This window comes from Ranitomeya variabilis, chromosome 1, assembly GCF_051348905.1.
Source record: "Ranitomeya variabilis isolate aRanVar5 chromosome 1, aRanVar5.hap1, whole genome shotgun sequence".
Classification (NCBI taxonomy): Eukaryota; Metazoa; Chordata; class Amphibia; order Anura; family Dendrobatidae; genus Ranitomeya; species Ranitomeya variabilis.
This window is the reverse complement of record NC_135232.1, coordinates 174,659,222-174,677,660: the sequence shown is the minus strand read 5'-3', so window position 1 is coordinate 174,677,660 and position 18,439 is coordinate 174,659,222.

The window sequence follows — 18,439 nt, the reverse complement described above, 5'->3', positions numbered from 1 at the left end:
ACAACACCTTCAAGGTATACAGGGACAGTTCATGCCAGGTGTCCATCTTTCAGACCCAATAGCAAGAGGAATTAGGGAGTGTTAGGGCTGGCGGAATGCACCAAATAATATAAAGGTAGGTATAAGGTGCGTTCGCAGCCCAGGGTTCTCTGTGCAGAGATGTTACCTGCTGCTCAGTAATGGTGGACACAATATGGCGGTATATTAGATGGACACACGCGGGTTAACAACATCCGGAATGAACAGAGGCAAACCCTGTTGATTCACAGGACCGCACTACACGCATAATATAAATGCCGTAGCCTGTTAAAGCACACAAAGCTCGGTAAAGTAAGCACTAGCGTACGGTCACAGGAGTCTGCCCCAAGGATGCAGGATTAGAGTCCCTCTAGACCCACTAGCATTCGGCGTCGCACCTGCGATGCCACGAAAAGACCTAACTAATAAATTTAGAGCACTGAGTGTGCACAGCATTGTGCTGGTGAACACCACTGACCACCCTAACTAGGGAGAGGAAAGGGCACTACTTGCACACGGTGCCGCACTGGCAAACGCTGCTATATGGACGCTGGAGAAACGTGCACAGTGCTGGATGGCACTAGCTGGTGCTACTCAGCTCCAATCACCCACACTCAGATGACAATGCTAGAGAAGGGGTTTAGTAGAACATACATGCACCCACACACACACGATTTCTGTTTATACTAGCGCATGGCCGAGCGGCCATGCGAACCTTTCATAGTTGCAGCCTTCTGGGACCTTGCCAGTGTTCCAATTAGAGCCGCATGAGGACCTGAGCGTGTGACCTCCTACCTCAAATGAGATGTCATCCCATGGGCATGCTCACTAGACAACAAGCAAGACTTAGTCCCAGGAGCATCTGCTCTGCTGAGTAATGCTAGTTACAATAGCTGGACCTGAGAGGGCAGCAGTAACCAGACGTACGGCATCAGCCTGAGAAAGATGCTGGGACCAACGTCTCTGCTGAGCAGGCTCCTCTGTGGCTGAGGAAGAATAGGAGACTGCAGAGGACATGGTTCAAGATTCCCCCTGTGCAGCGACGGGAACTCGACACCCAACAGGGAGTATGCTGGTTTTGTCAGCCATCTATTTCTTTAAAAACGTTTCCCTCCTTGTCAAAAATACCCGGTCATCAGGGCATGGATGCTGGATGAGTGACATCAGCCAGCTTATATTCCTCGTCCTCTTCCTTAGCTTCCACATCCTCAGTGTTACCCAATCTTTGCTAAGCAGATGAGATGAAGCTGAGCTGGGTAGTATCTCTCTGTCTCATATCTTCCTCCATCTCCATTTGGTCAGCATGCAAAGCTTCATGTTTAATTGTCAAGAGATTGTTAAGTAGGCACAGAAGTGGCATTGTTGCGCTGATGATGGCATCATCACCACTTACCATCTTTGTAGAGTCCTCAAAGTCTTGCACAAATGTCAGACATCCATGCACACTCTTCAGTTTTTATGTGGGGAGGCTGACCAGAATACCAATGAGTGTGTTGGAGCTGGTATTTGTAAAAAATGGAAATGGAAAGACACAGATGGTGAAGTTCACATTCACTTTTATTGAAGTTTAACGTGGAACTTCGGGACCATGGTCCGGGGGGCTCCGAAAGGGGCATGACTACGTGAGCCCCAGAGACCCGTGGTAAGACCCCCCGAACAGGGTCAGAATGGAATGCCTGGGGACACGGCTGCTACCTCCAGTTAGACCCCAGACTCATGGTAACTGTCCCAGTGGGACAGATGGACAAGCTGGGTTAGCAGATGATGCGGAGCTAACCGGTGGGTATCGGGGGTATGGGTAGAAGCTGGTTCTGGCGGTACTGACGTTGTCCAGAGGTACGGATGGCTGAATGGTGAGACGAGATGGAACTGGAGTAGACAGATAGCAGGTCATCCAGGAAAGAAGGGTAACGGGTAGCAGATAGTCTGTGGAGGCAAACAGTATAAGCGGAGCACTGGCAGAGAACTTCAGAAACAGAAGCACATGCTAGCAGAAACCGGAATTAGCAGCATAGGATACTTGTTGCTTTGACACCCTCCATATGGTGGAGGGGCTAGAAATAGTGATCATTAACACGCCATTGGTCAGAAGTACTTTTTGAAAAATATGCACTGTCTCTTTAAGAGACCGGGAGCGAGCGCGCACGACCTAAGCACTCTGACCTAGAACATGCTGGCTGCGTGCCAGAAAGTAGAGGAGGAAGGGAAAGCAGAGGCTTTATCAGGACAGCCTGGAGTCAGCACAGAGCAGGAGTCCCGACGGGGACCCCGTGAAGGTACAGGTACTGGACCGGGTGTAACAGTATCCCTCTCTTTGTGCCCCCTCTTATTTCAAGCCTGCGTAGAATCTTTTCAGAAGGAGAGGGGCCTGGATATTCTTTTTAGGCTCCCATGACCTCTCCTCAGGATCAAAGCCCCTCCAATCCGCCAAATAATAAATTTTACCCCTTACTCTTTTAGTGGCCAAGATATTCTATACCTCAAAAACATCCTCCTCACTAACAGGCTCAGGAGTGGTACCTCGGTCTTTAAAGAAGGATCTCAAAACTACTGGTTTGAGGAGGGAACCATGGAAAGAGTTAGACACACGTAGAGAAGCAGGCAATTTCAATTTGTACGGATTTGTGCAGATTGGAGATAAGCGAGGTTCTTATGATCAGTGAAGATGACAACATGATGGGCTGCTCCCTCAAGGAGATGTTGCCTCTCTTGCAGGGCTAATTTGATTGGCAACAATTCTCAATCTCCCACGGAATAGTTCCTTTCTGAGGTAGAAAAGACCTTCGAGAAGAAACCACAGGTGACCATCCGACCGGTAGACAACTTCTGGGTGAGAACCGCTCCAGCACCTATGGAAGAAGCGTCTACCTCTAGCAAGAATTGTTTATCTGAATCCAGTTGATGAAGAATGGGTGCTGAGGAGAAGGCATGTTTTAGAGAAACAAAAGCCTCCTCTGCCTCAGGAGCCCAATCCTTGGCGTTTGTGTCTTTCCGGGTGAAGACCGAGATGGGTGCCACTCGGTTGGAAAAGTGTGGAATAAATAAACAGTAATAGTTGGCGAACACCAGGAACCGTTGTATGGCTTTCAGACAGGATGGGCGAGGCCAATTAAGGATGGCAGATACCTTCTCCGGATCCATCTTTAATCCTGTGGATGAGACTATATAACCAAGGAAAGGCAGAGAGGATTTCTTCAGAGAGGCACTTTTCCAATTTAGCATAAAGTCTGTTCTCCGTGAGTCTTTGTAAGACCAGACGTACTTGTCTCCGGTGGGAGGCTAAATCTGCAGAGAAGATCAGGATGTCATACAGGTAAACAGCAACACACGAATAGAGCAGATATCTGAAAATATCATTTATAGTGTTGAGTGATACCTTCCGATATTCAAAAGTATCGATATCGGATTGGATCGGCCGATATCCAAAAAATATCGGATATCGCCTATACCGATACCCGATACCAATGCAAGTCAATGAGACACAAATATCGGAATGTAAATAAGCCCTTTCTGTCCTTCTATATGCTGTTCCGGAGGGGGGAAGTGTGTGGGCGGTGCATGGGCGGACACTGTGAGTGTCTGTGTGTGTGGGCGGGGTCTGTGCGGGCCTGCTAGGGATCTAATTCTATGCGGGGCTGTATGCGGGCTGCCCAGGCTCTATGCGGCGTGCCGGGGCTGTATGTGGGTGGCCCAGGCTCTATGCAGCGTGGAGGGGGTCTCTGTGCGGTGTGGTCTCTGTGCGGTGTGGGGGGGTCTCTGTGTGGCGTGGAGGGTCTCTGTGCGGCATGGAGGGTCTCTGTGTGGCATGGGGGTATCTGTGGGGCATGGGGGGGTCTCTGTGCGGTGGGTCAGGGCTCTGTGTGGCATGCTGGGGCTCTGTGCGTGTGTGCAGGCATCGTCCAATGGGACTACAAGTCCCATCGGACAATGCCTGCTACACTGACAGTGATTGACACATTAGCCAATGATGGGACAGTAGTAGTCCCATCATCCGGCTAATGTGTTGAATGTAAAAAAAAAAAATACTGCATACATACATATATAGATACATGCTACATATATACTACATACATGCTACATGCTACATACATGCTACATACATACTACATGCTACATACATACTACATAAATACTACATGCTACATACACTCACTGGCCACTTTATTAGGTACACCTGTCCAACTTCTTGTTAACACTTAATTTCTAATCAGCCAATCACATGGCGGCAACTCAGTGCATTTAGGCATGTAGACATGGTCAAGACAATCTCCTGCAGTTCAAACCGAGCATCAGTATGGGGAAGAAAGGTGATTTGAGTGCCTTTGAACGTGGCATGGTTGTTGGTGCCAGAAGGGCTGGTCTGAGTATTTCAGAAACTGCTGATCTACTGGGATTTTCACGCACAACCATCTCTAGGGTTTACAGAGAATGGTCCGAAAAAGAAAAAAAATCCAGTGAGCGGCAGTTCTGTGGGCGGAAATGCCTTGTTGATGCCAGAGGTCAGAGGAGAATGGGCAGACTGGTTCGAGCTGATAGAAAGGCAACAGTGACTCAAATCGCCACCCGTTACAACCAAGGTAGGCCTAAGAGCATCTCTGAACGCACAGTGCGTCGAACTTTGAGGCAGATGGGCTACAGCAGCAGAAGACCACACCGGGTACCACTCCTTTCAGCTAAGAACAGGAAACTGAGGCTACAATTTGTACAAGCTCATCGAAATTGGACAGTAGAAGATTGGAAAAACGTTGCTTGGTCTGATGAGTCTCGATTTCTGCTGCGACATTCGGATGGTAGGGTCAGAATTTGGCGTAAACAACATGAAAGCATGGATCCATCCTGCCTTGTATGGAGCATCTTTGGGATGTGCAGCCGACAAATCTGCGGCAACTGTGTGATGCCATCATGTCAATATGGACCAAAATCTCTGAGGAATGCTTCCAGCACCTTGTTGAATCTATGCCACGAAGAATTGAGGCAGTTCTGAAGGCAAAAGGGGGTCCAACCCGTTACTAGCATGGTGTACCTAATAAAGTGGCCGGTGAGTGTACATGCTACATACATGCTACATACATGCTACATACACGCTACATACATGCTACATACACACTACATACATGCTACATACATGCTACATACATGCTACATGCTACATACATGCTACATACATACATAGATACTACATACATACTACATACATACTACATACATACATACTACATACAGTACATTGATACATTACATACATGACATACAGTACATTAAACATAGATTACAGACTCACCATTATTTGTCATTTTAATCCCCGAAGCCAGTGTCAACCTGTAAAAAATATGAAAAAAGCAAACAACCAATATACTCCCTGTCCGCAGAAATCCACGAGTGTCCCACGACGATCTCCCATGGAGAACGGCAGCAACAGCTGTTGCAACCACTCTCCAGGGGCTCCAGGAACACAATGAGGGGAGGAAGGTATCCTTCTGCATTGTATTCCTCCGCCGCTGTAAAAAAAAGTCTCTAGTCTCACTTTATGGCATTGCTGGGTGAGAAATTTTCCCAGGCAGCAATTGCCATAAAGTGAGACTTTGTCCTAAGGTAACCTCTCAGTGATGCACTGCAGGAGCCATTGTCTCCTGTCAGTGTGTCACTGAGGGTCCTATAGAGCAGTGACATCACCCGATGTCACAGTTCTATAGGGGAGATCGTCGTGGGACACTCGTTATTAATTGGACTACGGCGGACAGGTAGTATGCGGTTTATTATTTTACGTTTTTTGCAGGCGCTGAAGTATGGTAAGTATGGTGAAATGAAGAATATTAAAATACTTTTTCCTAATGTGTGCGTGTTTTATTAACCCTTTCTTACTATTGGATTAATAACGGATAGGCGTCTTATTGACGCCTCTCCGTTATTAACCCGGCTTAATGTCACCTTACAATAGCAAGGTGACATTAACCCCTTATTACCCCATATCCCACCGCTACATGGGAGTGGGAAGAGAGGGGCTAAGTGCCGGAATTGGCGCATCTTACAGATGCGCCATTTCCGGGGCGGCTGCGGACTGGTATTTGTAGCCGGGGGGGTCAATATCCATGGCCCCTCTCTAGGCTATGAATATCCGCCCGCAGCTGTCTGCGTAGCCTTTCTAACTACAAAATATTTTCATCGTCATTTTTTGGTGGGGTCCCCCTATTTTAATAGCCAGTAAAGGCTACGCAGACAGCTGTGGGCTGATATTCATAGCAGGCTACAAATATTGCCCCCCGGCTGTCGGCTTTCCCCCTCTGGCACAGAAAATTGCGCGGGAGCCCACGCCATTTTTTCCGCTTTTTTTGTTTGCTTTTTTAATTCAACGCTCATAAAGGCCTGTTTCACACTTGCGTCGGTACGGGTCCGTCGCTATGCGTCGGGCCGACGTACCGACACACGTTGTGAAATTTGTGCCCGACGGGGGCAGCGGATGCAATTTTTCAACGCATCCGCTGCCCATTCTGAAGTGCGGGGAGGAGGGGGCAGAGTTTCTGCCGCGCATGCGCGGTAGAAAATGGCAGACGCGATGGACAAAAAAATGTTCACTTGAAATTGCTGACGGTCCGCCAAAACACGACGGATCCGTTGCACGATGGATGCGACGTGTGGCCATCCATCGCAATCCATCGCTAATACAAGTCTATGGGAAAAAAACGCATCCTGCGAGTACATTTGCAGGATCCGTTTTTTTCTGCCAGATCCGTTTTTTCCACCAGATCTGTTTTTTTCACCAGATCCGTTTTTTCCACTGGATCCGTTTTTTTCTCCCAGATCCATTTTTTTCTGCCAGATCCATTTTTTTCCTTCGGATCTGTTTTTTTTCTCATAGAGTTGTATTAGCGCCGGATTGCACCTGATGGCCACTGTTTCATCCGTTTTTTGCAGGATCCGTCAAAAAAGCTGTTTCCACCGGACGGAAAACACATACAGAGGAACAGTTTTTCTGTCCGGTGAAAAACGCACAGCGACGGATCCAGCAAAAAACAGATGAAACAGATGTGAAATGATGAATACGGCCTCTGAATCCGTTTTTTCATGCATATTTCTGTTCAAATCATGAACATTTTCCATTAATTTATTTCCAAAAACTGCACCAAAACCGGTCAAAAAACGGAACGAAAACTGCATCAAAAACAGCATCAAAAACCGCATCAAAAACAGCATCTAAAACCACATCAAAAACTGCACCAAAAACTGCACCAAAAACTGCATCAAAAACCTCATCAAAAACTGCACCAAAAACTGCATCAAAAACCGCACCAAAAACTGCACCAAAAACCAGCATCAAAACCTGCACCAAAAACTGCACCAAAAACTACATGTCGTGTTTTGGCAAACTGTCGGCACGAAAAAACGTTCAAGTGAACGTTTTTTTGTCCGTCACGTCTGAAATTTTCTACCGCGCATGCGCGGCAGAAACTCTGTCCCCTCCTCCCCGGACTTCAGAATGGGCAGCGGATGCGTTGAAAAACTGCATCTGCTGACCACGTCTGGCACAAATTTCATAATGTGCGTCGGTATGTCGGCCCGACGCATAGCGACGGACCCGTACCGACACAAGTGTGAAAGAGGCCTTTATGAGCGTTGAATTTAAAAAAAAAACAAAAAAAAAGGAAAAAACGGCGTGGGCTCCTGCGCAATTTTCTGTGCCAGAGGGGGGAAGCCGACGAATGGGGGCCAATATTTGTAGCCTGCTATGAATATCAGCCCGCAGCTGTCTGCATAGCCTTTACTGGCTATTAAAATAGGGGGACCCCCCAAAAAAATGACGTGGGGTCCCCCTATATTTTATAGCCAGAAAGGCTACGCAGACAACTGCATGCTGATGTTCATAGCCTAGAGAGGGGCCATGGATATTGGGCCCCCCGGCTACAAATACCAGTCCGCAGCCGCCCCGGAAATGGCACATCTGTAAGATGCCCCAATTCCGGCACTTAGCCCCTCTTTTCTCACTCCCGTGTAGTGGTGAGATATGGGATACTAAGGAGTTAATGTCACCTTGCTATTGTAAGGTGACATTAATCCGGGTTAATAACGGAGAGATGTCAATAAGACGCCTATCCGTTATTAATCCAATAGTAAGAAAGGGTTAATAAAACACGCACACATTAGGAAAAAGTATTTTAATATTCTTCATTTCACCATACTTACCATACTTCAGCGCCTTAAACACTCTTAAACCGGAATGAATATAACATCCACCTGACTTACAAATTTGATCGCAATGCGCTTGATTTTCTTGACGTCACCGTCCGCAGGGGCATGGATGGTTGTTTATGTACAGACTTGCATCGAAAAACCACTTCCGTGAACTCCTTACTTCATGCCACGTCAGCACACCCTCCAGCAACAATAAGAGCAATACCGATAGGACAATTCCTGCGTTTACGCAGGATTTGTTCCGATGAGACAGACTTTAAAAGACAATCTGAAGAGCTGAAAATACGATTTTTGGAAAGAGGCTACAGTAGGCGCTCTATAAAAAAAGCTTACAATAGAGCTAAACATATAACCAGACATGAGGCCCTATACTCTAAAAAAAGTCTGCTCTTAATCAGCCAGTAAGGTTCATCACACAGTATCACGGACAAGCTGACCTGATGAAATCATATATAATGAAATCATGGTCAATTCTCCAATCTGATCCTATTCTACAAAATACATTGGAGATAGGCCCAATATTACCTATAGGAGATCTAAAAACCTGGGTGACTACCTTGTACAAAGTCATTATACACACAACAACACTCTTCTTTCTCCCCTCCCCTTTTGTCCTAGGTTACAGACTGGATGTAAACCCTGTGGGAAATGCGTGTCATGCCCCAACATCCAAAGAGCCCAAGAATTTACCAACTCAAAAGGGACTAATACATATCGAATAAAACATACTATCAACTGCATGTCAAAGGCCGTAATATACTATGCCACATGTCCCTGTTCCCTCATTTACGTGGGACTTACAACAAGACAATTAAAAGTCAGGACCAGGGAACACGTCTTGGGAATTTTAGCAGCTAAGGATGTGGAAGATATTTCCACCCTAAAAACAATCCCGAAGCATTTTAGGGTCCACCACAACTGTGATGCCTCACTTTTGAAAGTTATAGGCATCGATATGATTAAACCAAATGAACGTGGGGGCAAAATTAGTACACCTTTAGCCCAAATGGAGGCCAAGTGGATATGGGTTTTAGATACTGTTTCCCCACTTGGTCTCAATGAAAATCTAAGTTTTGCCCCTTTCTTGTAAACTTCAGCATTAGTGTAATTTCACTTTTTTTGGATTTTTATTTTTTTATTATTTTTATCTAGGAGTTTTATATTTTAAATGTCTATTTTTATACTATGGTGCTCATATCTTTTTATATTAACCTTTCAGATTTTACTTACCTTGTCATCATGATGTCCACTATTCCTCACCATCAGGTCGCTTATTCTTTCCATGTGATCGGCTTGTCCCAGTGGAGATGTTGACGGATGTCTGACCTATAAAAAAGAGACTTTTGTTACTACACTATGTATATTTATTTATGTATACATATATTTTCCTCTCTTTTGTATATTTAATGTATTTACATAGTTACTGCGTAATATTAAGATGTTAGTACATAAGGGTCGAGTTGTTTAACATATATTTTTCTGATTGTATTAATTATGAGTGTTAGACTCTTAAGAGCCCAATTAACCATATAATTCTACTGAGTATTATTATATTATTATTAATTTTTTTAGGTGTGTAATTGGGTAGCACATATCATTTTGCTAAATTACTTGTGTTCATCCTGATCTTTCTGTTGCACTTATATTTTTTTGTGGGTTTGAGAGGGTTTATTTGGGGTCTTTTCGGCTCCTCCCTCCTTTGTTTTGGTCCCTCCCTTTTTTGTATACCCCTTGGGCACATTACTAGGGATATTCATATTTTGCAATCGCACTTTTCCTGATATATTCCAATATACACCTTATTATTTATTTATTTATTATTTTTTATTTATTTTTTATTTTTGGGTTAGTCCTCTTTTTTATTCATTTCCTTATTATTATTTTTTTTTACTCAGTTAGTCTCTTTTTTTTGATTAAATCCCCCTCTTTTCGGCTATATATTAGGACATTATTAGCGTTTTCTGTTCTATTCGGTAAGCCTCTTATCCGGTCTTTCAATGTATTATTTCTCACTTGATTGCTCACGCCTGAGTGCCGGAGTGGTGCGCATGCGCCTTCGGGGGCCCGCGGTCTCTGCTCCTAGCGTCTCTGTGGTCTTGGCAACGCCGGGTACATCCTGTGCGTCCGACCGCGTGACGTGGGGGGCGGGAGCTTCCGGTCCATCTGTCGGCGCCTGCGCCGCTTACACAATGGCACCAGCTGTCAGCATCATATATAAACTCCTAGCCCCCTAATATCCATCACCCCCTGACGAAGGATCGTGTATCCGAAACGCGCGTCGGGGTGCGCTCTGTTGGATACGGTGACCCAATAAGGTATTTGTCCTCCATTCTCTGTTTTCCATTTTGGTGCAAAACACTTTATATATGTGTGTGTGATTCACACCAGGTTATAGTGCACGTTTTCACTTAGCACTTTGTCACTTTATATCTAGCACTGAATTTCCTCGTTTTTACCCTATTATCCTTATTACCCTTATTATGATTATCTTTTAACGGTCTATGTTTTTTACACTTATTTTACTCCATCCTGGAAGACATATACATATAGGTACTATACAAACATTACCTAATCTCCTTTTTTTGGGAAACCGTATGCTTATATTGGCTATATAATTTTTTTATGATTTTAATCTATTATACATCCAACATGTGCACTGTTATTTATATGTATCACCACCATTAATAAAGAATTAAATATATTACAAGTATACCCTGCTCTGTTTTCCTTGCTTCTGGGGTTGGTATCCTTGCTCTAGGTGATTGGTTCTTTGTTCTTATACATAAGGAGTGGTTTCCACTTGTCCCTTGTTGTTTTCACTGGGGTTCTATACACTTATATATGTATATGTATACATATATATATATATATATATATTATAATATATTACACAATATTTCCCTTTAAGTGTTGACAATCTTTCTATCTACAAAAAGTACTAGGATATTCAAAGTGCTTAATGCCTCTATCAATATTATGCACTAACCTCAAAAAGTGTCTAGTGCATATATGTTAGTAGCTTCATAGCGATAAAAAATATATATGTGTGCTACATTGCAATACATGAAAGGGGAGCCAATATACGTGTAATGGCAAGCAATGACCTATAAAGTGTCTAGTGCATATAACATATATGCACTAGACACTTTTTGAGGTTAGTGCATAATATTGATAGAGGCATTAAGCACTTTGAATATCCTAGTACTTTTTGTAGATGTAGTTAGGAAAGTCCCATAGTGGGTTTATATGTCTGAATAAAAATTTGATTCATATTATGTATCATTAATCATACCAACCTATTTGTATATCTCCACTGAGTATTATTATACTCACTTAGACTCCCTATTTGTGAAGCATTCTTTTGCTCGTATATGTATATGATGGTCTAATTTAGTGGGATCTATTTATGCACGTTTTTAGGATACATTAATGGTTAATCTATTCATGATAGTGGCTTTCCTCTACACATATTGTATATTTGTGATACTATATGGTGCTAATTTTTGGTACATGCCTATGTTGGCAGTGTCTTTGTCTGTGTTCCTTTTTATATTTCTATGTATGTTAATGTTAGAATATATCAATAAAAATTGTTTGTAATTTTATTTGGCGTATGACTTCCTTATATGTTCTCTTTTGGCAAGAGTATGCAAAGCAGTCATCAAAGCAAAAGGTGGCTACTTTTAAGAACCTAGAATATAAGACATAATTTCAGTTGTTTCACACTTTTTTTGTTAAGTATATAATTCCACATGTGTTAATTCATAGTTTTGATGCCTTCAGTGTGAATGTACAATTTTCATAGTCATGAAAATACAGAAAAATCTTTAAATGAGAAGGTGTGTCCAAACTTTTGGTCTGTACTGTATGTAGTATGTAGCATGTATGTAGCATGTATGTATGTAGCATGTATGTAGCATGTATGTAGCATGTAGCATGTATGTAGCATGTATGTAGCATGTATGTATGTAGTATGTATGTATGTAGCCTGTATGTGGCATGTATGTAGTATGTAGCATGTATGTAGCATGTATGTAGCATGTATGTAGCATGTATGTATGTAGTATGTAGCATGTATGTAGCATGCATTTATGTAGCTTGTATATAGCATTTATGTAGCATGTATGGAGTATGTATGGAGTATTTTTTTTTTTTTACATTCAACACATTAGCCGGATGATGGGACTACTACTGTCCCATCATTGGCTAATGTGTCAATCACTGTTATTGTAGCAGGCATAGCCCGATGGGACTTGTAGTCCCATCAGACGATGCCTGCACAGACACAAAGACCCCCGGAGAGGCCGAACAGACCCCCCGGCAGGCCGTACAATCCCCCGGCAAGCCGCACAGACCCCGGAGAGGCCGTACAGACCCCCCGGCAGGCCGTACAGACCCCGAAGGGGCTGTACAGACCCCCAGGCAGGCCGTACAGACCCCAGAGAGGCCGCACAGACCCCCCAGCAAGCCGCACAGACCTCGGAGAGGCCGTACAGACCCCCCCGGCTGGCCGTACAGACCCCCCAGCAAGCCGCACAGACCCCAAAGAGGCCGCACAGACCCTGGAGAGGCTGTACAGACCCCGGAGAGGCCGTACAGACCCCCGGCAGTCCGTACAGACCCCCCGGCAGGCACGCACAGATCACCCACGGGCCCGCACAGAGACATGCAGTCTCCGCCCGCGCACTGCCCACACTCAATTATACTGCATTTTTGCACTGTAGGAACTTCCGATTCCGATTTCCGATATCGCAGAAATATCGGAACTCGGTATCGGAATTCCGATACAGCGAATATCGGCCGATACCGGATATTTGCACTATCGGAATGCTCAACACTAATCATTTATGAATTCCTGAAAAACTGCATGTACATTAGTTAGGCCGAACTGCATTACCAGGTATTCGTAGTGTCCATCCCGGGTGTTAAAAGCGGTTTTCCACTCATCTCCTTTACGAATATGTATCAGGTAGTAGGCCCCTATGAGGTCCAGTTTGTTGAAGATTTTAGACCCCCTAAGATGATCAAACAACTCTGAAATAAGAGGCAATGGATACCTGTTCTTTACCGTAATCTGGTTCAGCCCCCTGTAATCGATACAGGGCCGTAGAGATCCATCTTTTTTCTTCACAAAGAAGAATCCTGCTCCTGCTGGCGAGAATGACTTCCAGATAAATCCTCTGACCAGGTTCTCCTGAATGTAGTCATACATTGACTGGGTCTCTGCTTGAGAAACAGGATAGATTCACCCTCTAGGAGGAGATGTTCCGGGGAGCAGATCAATCGGGCAATCATATGACCTGTGCAGAGGTAATTTCTCTGCCTCCTTCTTCCGAAAGATATCAGCGAAGGCCCAGTAAGGGGAGGGTAGGCCCGGCATGGCAGTGGGCCGGACTGTAGGAAGAACAGGTCAAACAGGGATGATACACCGATCCAAGCAGGAGTCTCCCCAGTGCAGAACCTCTCCCATCTTCCAATTTAAGACTGGTTCATGCATCCGGAGCCACGGTAAACCTAATAGCAATGGGTGAGATGAACCTGGCACCACATAAAAGCAGATTCTTTTTGAATGTGATAAACCTACCCGGAGTTCCACAGGCACAGTCTGGAATCGAATGGACTCGGTCAGGAGTTTGCCATCCACGGATGTCACCTGCAACGGTTCTGGAAGGCATAGGACTGGTATCTGATAACGATCCACAACCGCCTGCTGAATGAGATTCCCAGCGGCTCCAGAATCCAGGTGACAGAGTTCCGAAAATTTTACCTTGCCAAAGACCACAGAGACTGTTATTTGCAGTGGTGCAGAGAGATGATCCTTACCTATGGCTGCCTCTCCTACAGACTCTAGGCACTGCAGTTTCCCAACTTCTTTGGACAGGAACAGATAAAATGCTCAGAACTGCCACAGTAGAAACAGCTCCCCTCCTGGCGACTCACCTCCTGGCGGCGGTTACCCAAGCTTACTCGATCTACTTCCATAGCCATAGGTGAGGGGAATGAAGTTGGGGAGGTCGCTGATTTAGGAGTACTAGCAACCAGGTGGCCTTTTTGCGTTTGATCGTTCTTGAAACCGTAGGTCAATCCAGACTGCCAGGGAAATCAAGTCATCCAGAGTTGTAGGCACATCCTGTCCAGCCAGCTCATCCTTAATTCTGCCTGAAAGACCTTCCCAGAAGGTGGCCACCAAGGCCTCATTGTTCCACGATAATTCAGACGAAAGGGTATGGAACTGCACTGCATACTGAGCAACAGTAAGAGTCTTTTGACGTAGTCAAAGAAGAGCCGAAGTTGTTGATGTAGCACTACCAGGTTCGTCAAAGGTCCTGTGGAATGCCTCTAGAAAAGACTGAAGATTAGTAACTAGAGGATCCATTCTCTCCCATAGCGGATTCAGCCAGGCGAAGGCCTCTCCGTCAAGGTGAGACATGATGAAGCCCCCCTTGGCCCGATCAGAAGCAAACAAATGCCCCAGGATTTCAAAGTGCAGCATGCACTGGTTAATGAACCCCCAACACTGAATGGGGTCACCACGGAAGCGAGTGGGAGCCACCAGGCGAGGACCTTTACTTGCTGTGCAGCTAGATACCTGGATGCCGGTGGCAGAGACAGGTGCAATCGAAGAGACCAGGGTATCCATGTGAGTAGACAAGTTGTGCAGAAAAGTAGTGATCCTGTCTTGGTGACCTCTCAGATGGGTAACCTCGTGACATAGCTCCACGGCCGGAGGTGCCTGGGATCCAGTGGGTTCCATGGCCAGAGCAATCTGTAACGAATGGAAATTGAGGCACAGATGGTGAAGTTCACATTCGTTTTTATTGAACCATCTGCTAACCCTGCTTAACAGATGGACAAGCAGGGTTAGCAGATGAATTCGTGCTAACGGGTGGGTACTGGGGGTACGGGTAGAAGCTGGTTTCGGTGGTACTGACGTTGTGCAGAGGTACGGATGAGACGGAACTGGAGTGAACTGGAGTAGACAGATCGGAGGTCATCCAGGAAAGCCAGGTATCATGTAGCAGATAGTCTGTGGAGACAAACAGTGTAAGCGGAGCAATGGCAGAGAACTTCAGAAACAGAAGCACATGCTAGCAGAAACCAGAAGTTAGCAGCAGAGGATACTTTTTGCTCCAGGACCCTGCCTATGGTGAGGGGCTAGAAATAGTGATCATTAATACGCCATTGGTCAGAAGTACTTTTTTTAAAATGAGTGCTGTCTCTTTAAGAGACCGGGAGCGAGCATGCATGTGACCTTAGCACTCTGCCCCAGAACCTGCTGGCTGCATGCCAGGAAGCAGAGGAGGAAGGGAAAGCAGAGGTTGTGTCGGGACAGCGTGGAGTCGGCACAGAGCGGGAGTACCGACAGGAAACTCGCGAAGAAACGTGGACTGGACCGTGTGTAACAGTATTCCTCAACTGGCCTCTGCTGCTCACAAAGACTTGTCAGAATGTGCTGTGCTGCAGCACCGCCAGAGCTGTAGCTAACTTGTGGAAATGGGTGCTGAAATGTCCTACCTTTACCAAAAGCTATGGCAAATCTGGGTAGGATTTCATTAACTGCTGAATTACCAAGTTGAGCATATGGACCAAGCATGGTACATGTGTAAGCTTGCCAGGCTTCACAACTGACACCAGGCTATGCCCATTATCACTCACAACCATGCCTGGTTGTAGGTTAAGTGGCAAGAGCCACAGATCAGTCTGGTCTGTTATTCTTTTCAATAACTCTGCCATCGTGTGCAGTTTGTCTCCTAGACAAATTAGCTTCAGCAGAGCCTTTTGCCGCTTTGCTGAGACAGTGCTGCAAAGCTTCCAGCTTCCAGCTGATGTGGACGAAATGCTCAGAGGTAGCACACCTCTGAGGAACTGGTGTAGGAGCTGGAGAAAAACCTGATAGAAATAGGGCCATTAATACTCAGTGTCGGTACTACATGTGCTGTGCTAGGGTACAACTCGGCTCCACAATGTTCACCCAGTGCGCTGTCAGGGAAATGTATAATCTCTGGTCACAAGCACTTGTCCACGTGTTAATTATTAAGTGGACAATCCCAGTAAATGCGTTGGTAAGGGCATGGATGCTGTTCCTGGACAAGTGCTGGAACAAGGTGGGAACACCATATTGGGAGAAATAGTGTGGGACTGAATACCTAGAGACCAAATTTCTACACCCATAGTTGGCCACTTTAGGTTTTTATTTCAAACCACTGAAATTTCACACAAACCAGGTTCTACAGTACACAGCTTTGGCAAAAATTAAGAGACCACCACATCAAAACCCTGTCATAGGCAGCCCAATCTCCAGACCTGAACCCCATTGAAAACCTCTGGAATGTAATCAAGAGGATGATTGATAGTCACAAGCCATCAATCAAACAAGAACTGCTTAAATCTTTGCGCCAAAAGCAGTGTGAAGGACTGGTGGAAAGCATGCCAAGACGCATGAAATCTGTGATTAAAAATCATAGTTATTCCACAAAATATTGATTTCTGAACTCTTCCTGAGTTAGAACATTGGTATTGCTGTTTCTAAATGATTATGAACTTGTTTTCTTTGCATTATTTGAGGTCTGAAAGCACTGTGTTTTTTTTTTTATTTTGACCATTTCCCCTTTTCAGAAAAAAAATACAAAATTTATTGCTTGGAAATTCGGAGACATGTTGTCACAAGTTTATAGAATAAATAAACAATTTAGATTTTACTCAAAAATATAACTATAAAGAGAAAAATCAGACTGTATATGATAGCTAACCCACCTGTTTGGTCTCCATTATTTTAGGCTAGTTTCACATTTGCGGTTGAGTCTGCAACGTCTTGTCCGCAACCGCAACCACATGTAAAAATGCATGCCTACACATGCTAATGCAGCATTTTCTATCCGCATCAGCTTACACATGACGGCAAAAAAACTCAGCGTTTGCATGTGTTTTTGCATGCATTTGCGCTTTTTATGCGCATGCGTTCGATATTTCCAGGAGGGTATGTCTCAAAGTCAGTTCCTGGACATGCGCAGTCCGAAGTACTCAAGTGCAGCGAACGTATGCATACTCATGCGTACGCATGCGTTCCTATAGACAGTAATGCATTTTTTTAATCCACTCATCCACATACGCATGCCTGTGGATATTTGACAGAAATTTGCCTCCTAAAAAATTGCTACATGGTGCATTAGCTACACACCGCGAAAAGACGCATGCGTAAGCATACAAATGCATGAACCTGCGTCCACAATGTAAAAGATATGAAATCAAGAGGCATACGAATGTATGCGTCAGAAATGCTGCAGACACAACCGCAAATGTGAAATCGGCCTTACATTTTTTAACTCTACAGTTTGCAAGAAATGAAGCATCTTTTACTGAAAAGATTGTTAAGTAAACGAAAACTGTGTGACACAATATCTTTGTTGTGAAAAGAAATCTTTATGGTTGTTATAGTCCATTTTTGAACAACCAAATTTATATTATGATACATGCACGTAATTTTCTTTATTGTTTACTTATATACTACCTTCTAATCCATATTGATTATGCTCTATTGATTAGTTTTTTGTATATACGTATAATTTTCTAATACAGTATTGATCTGGTCACACAGACTATGCCTTGAACCTGAAAAATATATTCTTCAGTGAACAATACAATATATATTGTGTATATATGTACCATATCCTAAGTTAAATATGGTCTGATCCTACAGACCTACTAGTAGTGGTCTTCTTATCTTATAGACTATTGATAAATTGTTTCTTGTTTTTTTTTTGTGTACTGTAGGGATTCAGATGCTTTTTAGTAATTTATTAATAAACATTAGCATTTTAAAGGGATATATGTACTTACAAACCCACCATATTTTTCAGACTATAAGATGCATCTGACCATAAGACGCCCCCTCTTAATTTTCAGAAGAAAAATAGGGGAAAAAAGTTAATGCATCAAATGGGGGTCCGTCTTACAGTCCAAATTCAGCTTACAGGGGGAGGATCGGCAGCGCTGGTGGAGTGGTGATCAGCGGCAATGATATTACTTTCATCCCAGACTGGTGCTGCAGGTTCGTCAGTGCCCAGTGGTACGAGGGGTCCACTGACACTGTAAAAGCTTGGAGCCCCCACACATCCATTTCTGCAATGCGATGGCCTCTGGGAAAATGGCCGCCAGAGGCGGCGCATGCTCAGATTGACATCTTGGCACCGAGATCTCGTCTCTCGAGATCTCAGGATGAGATCTCGTTGCCGAG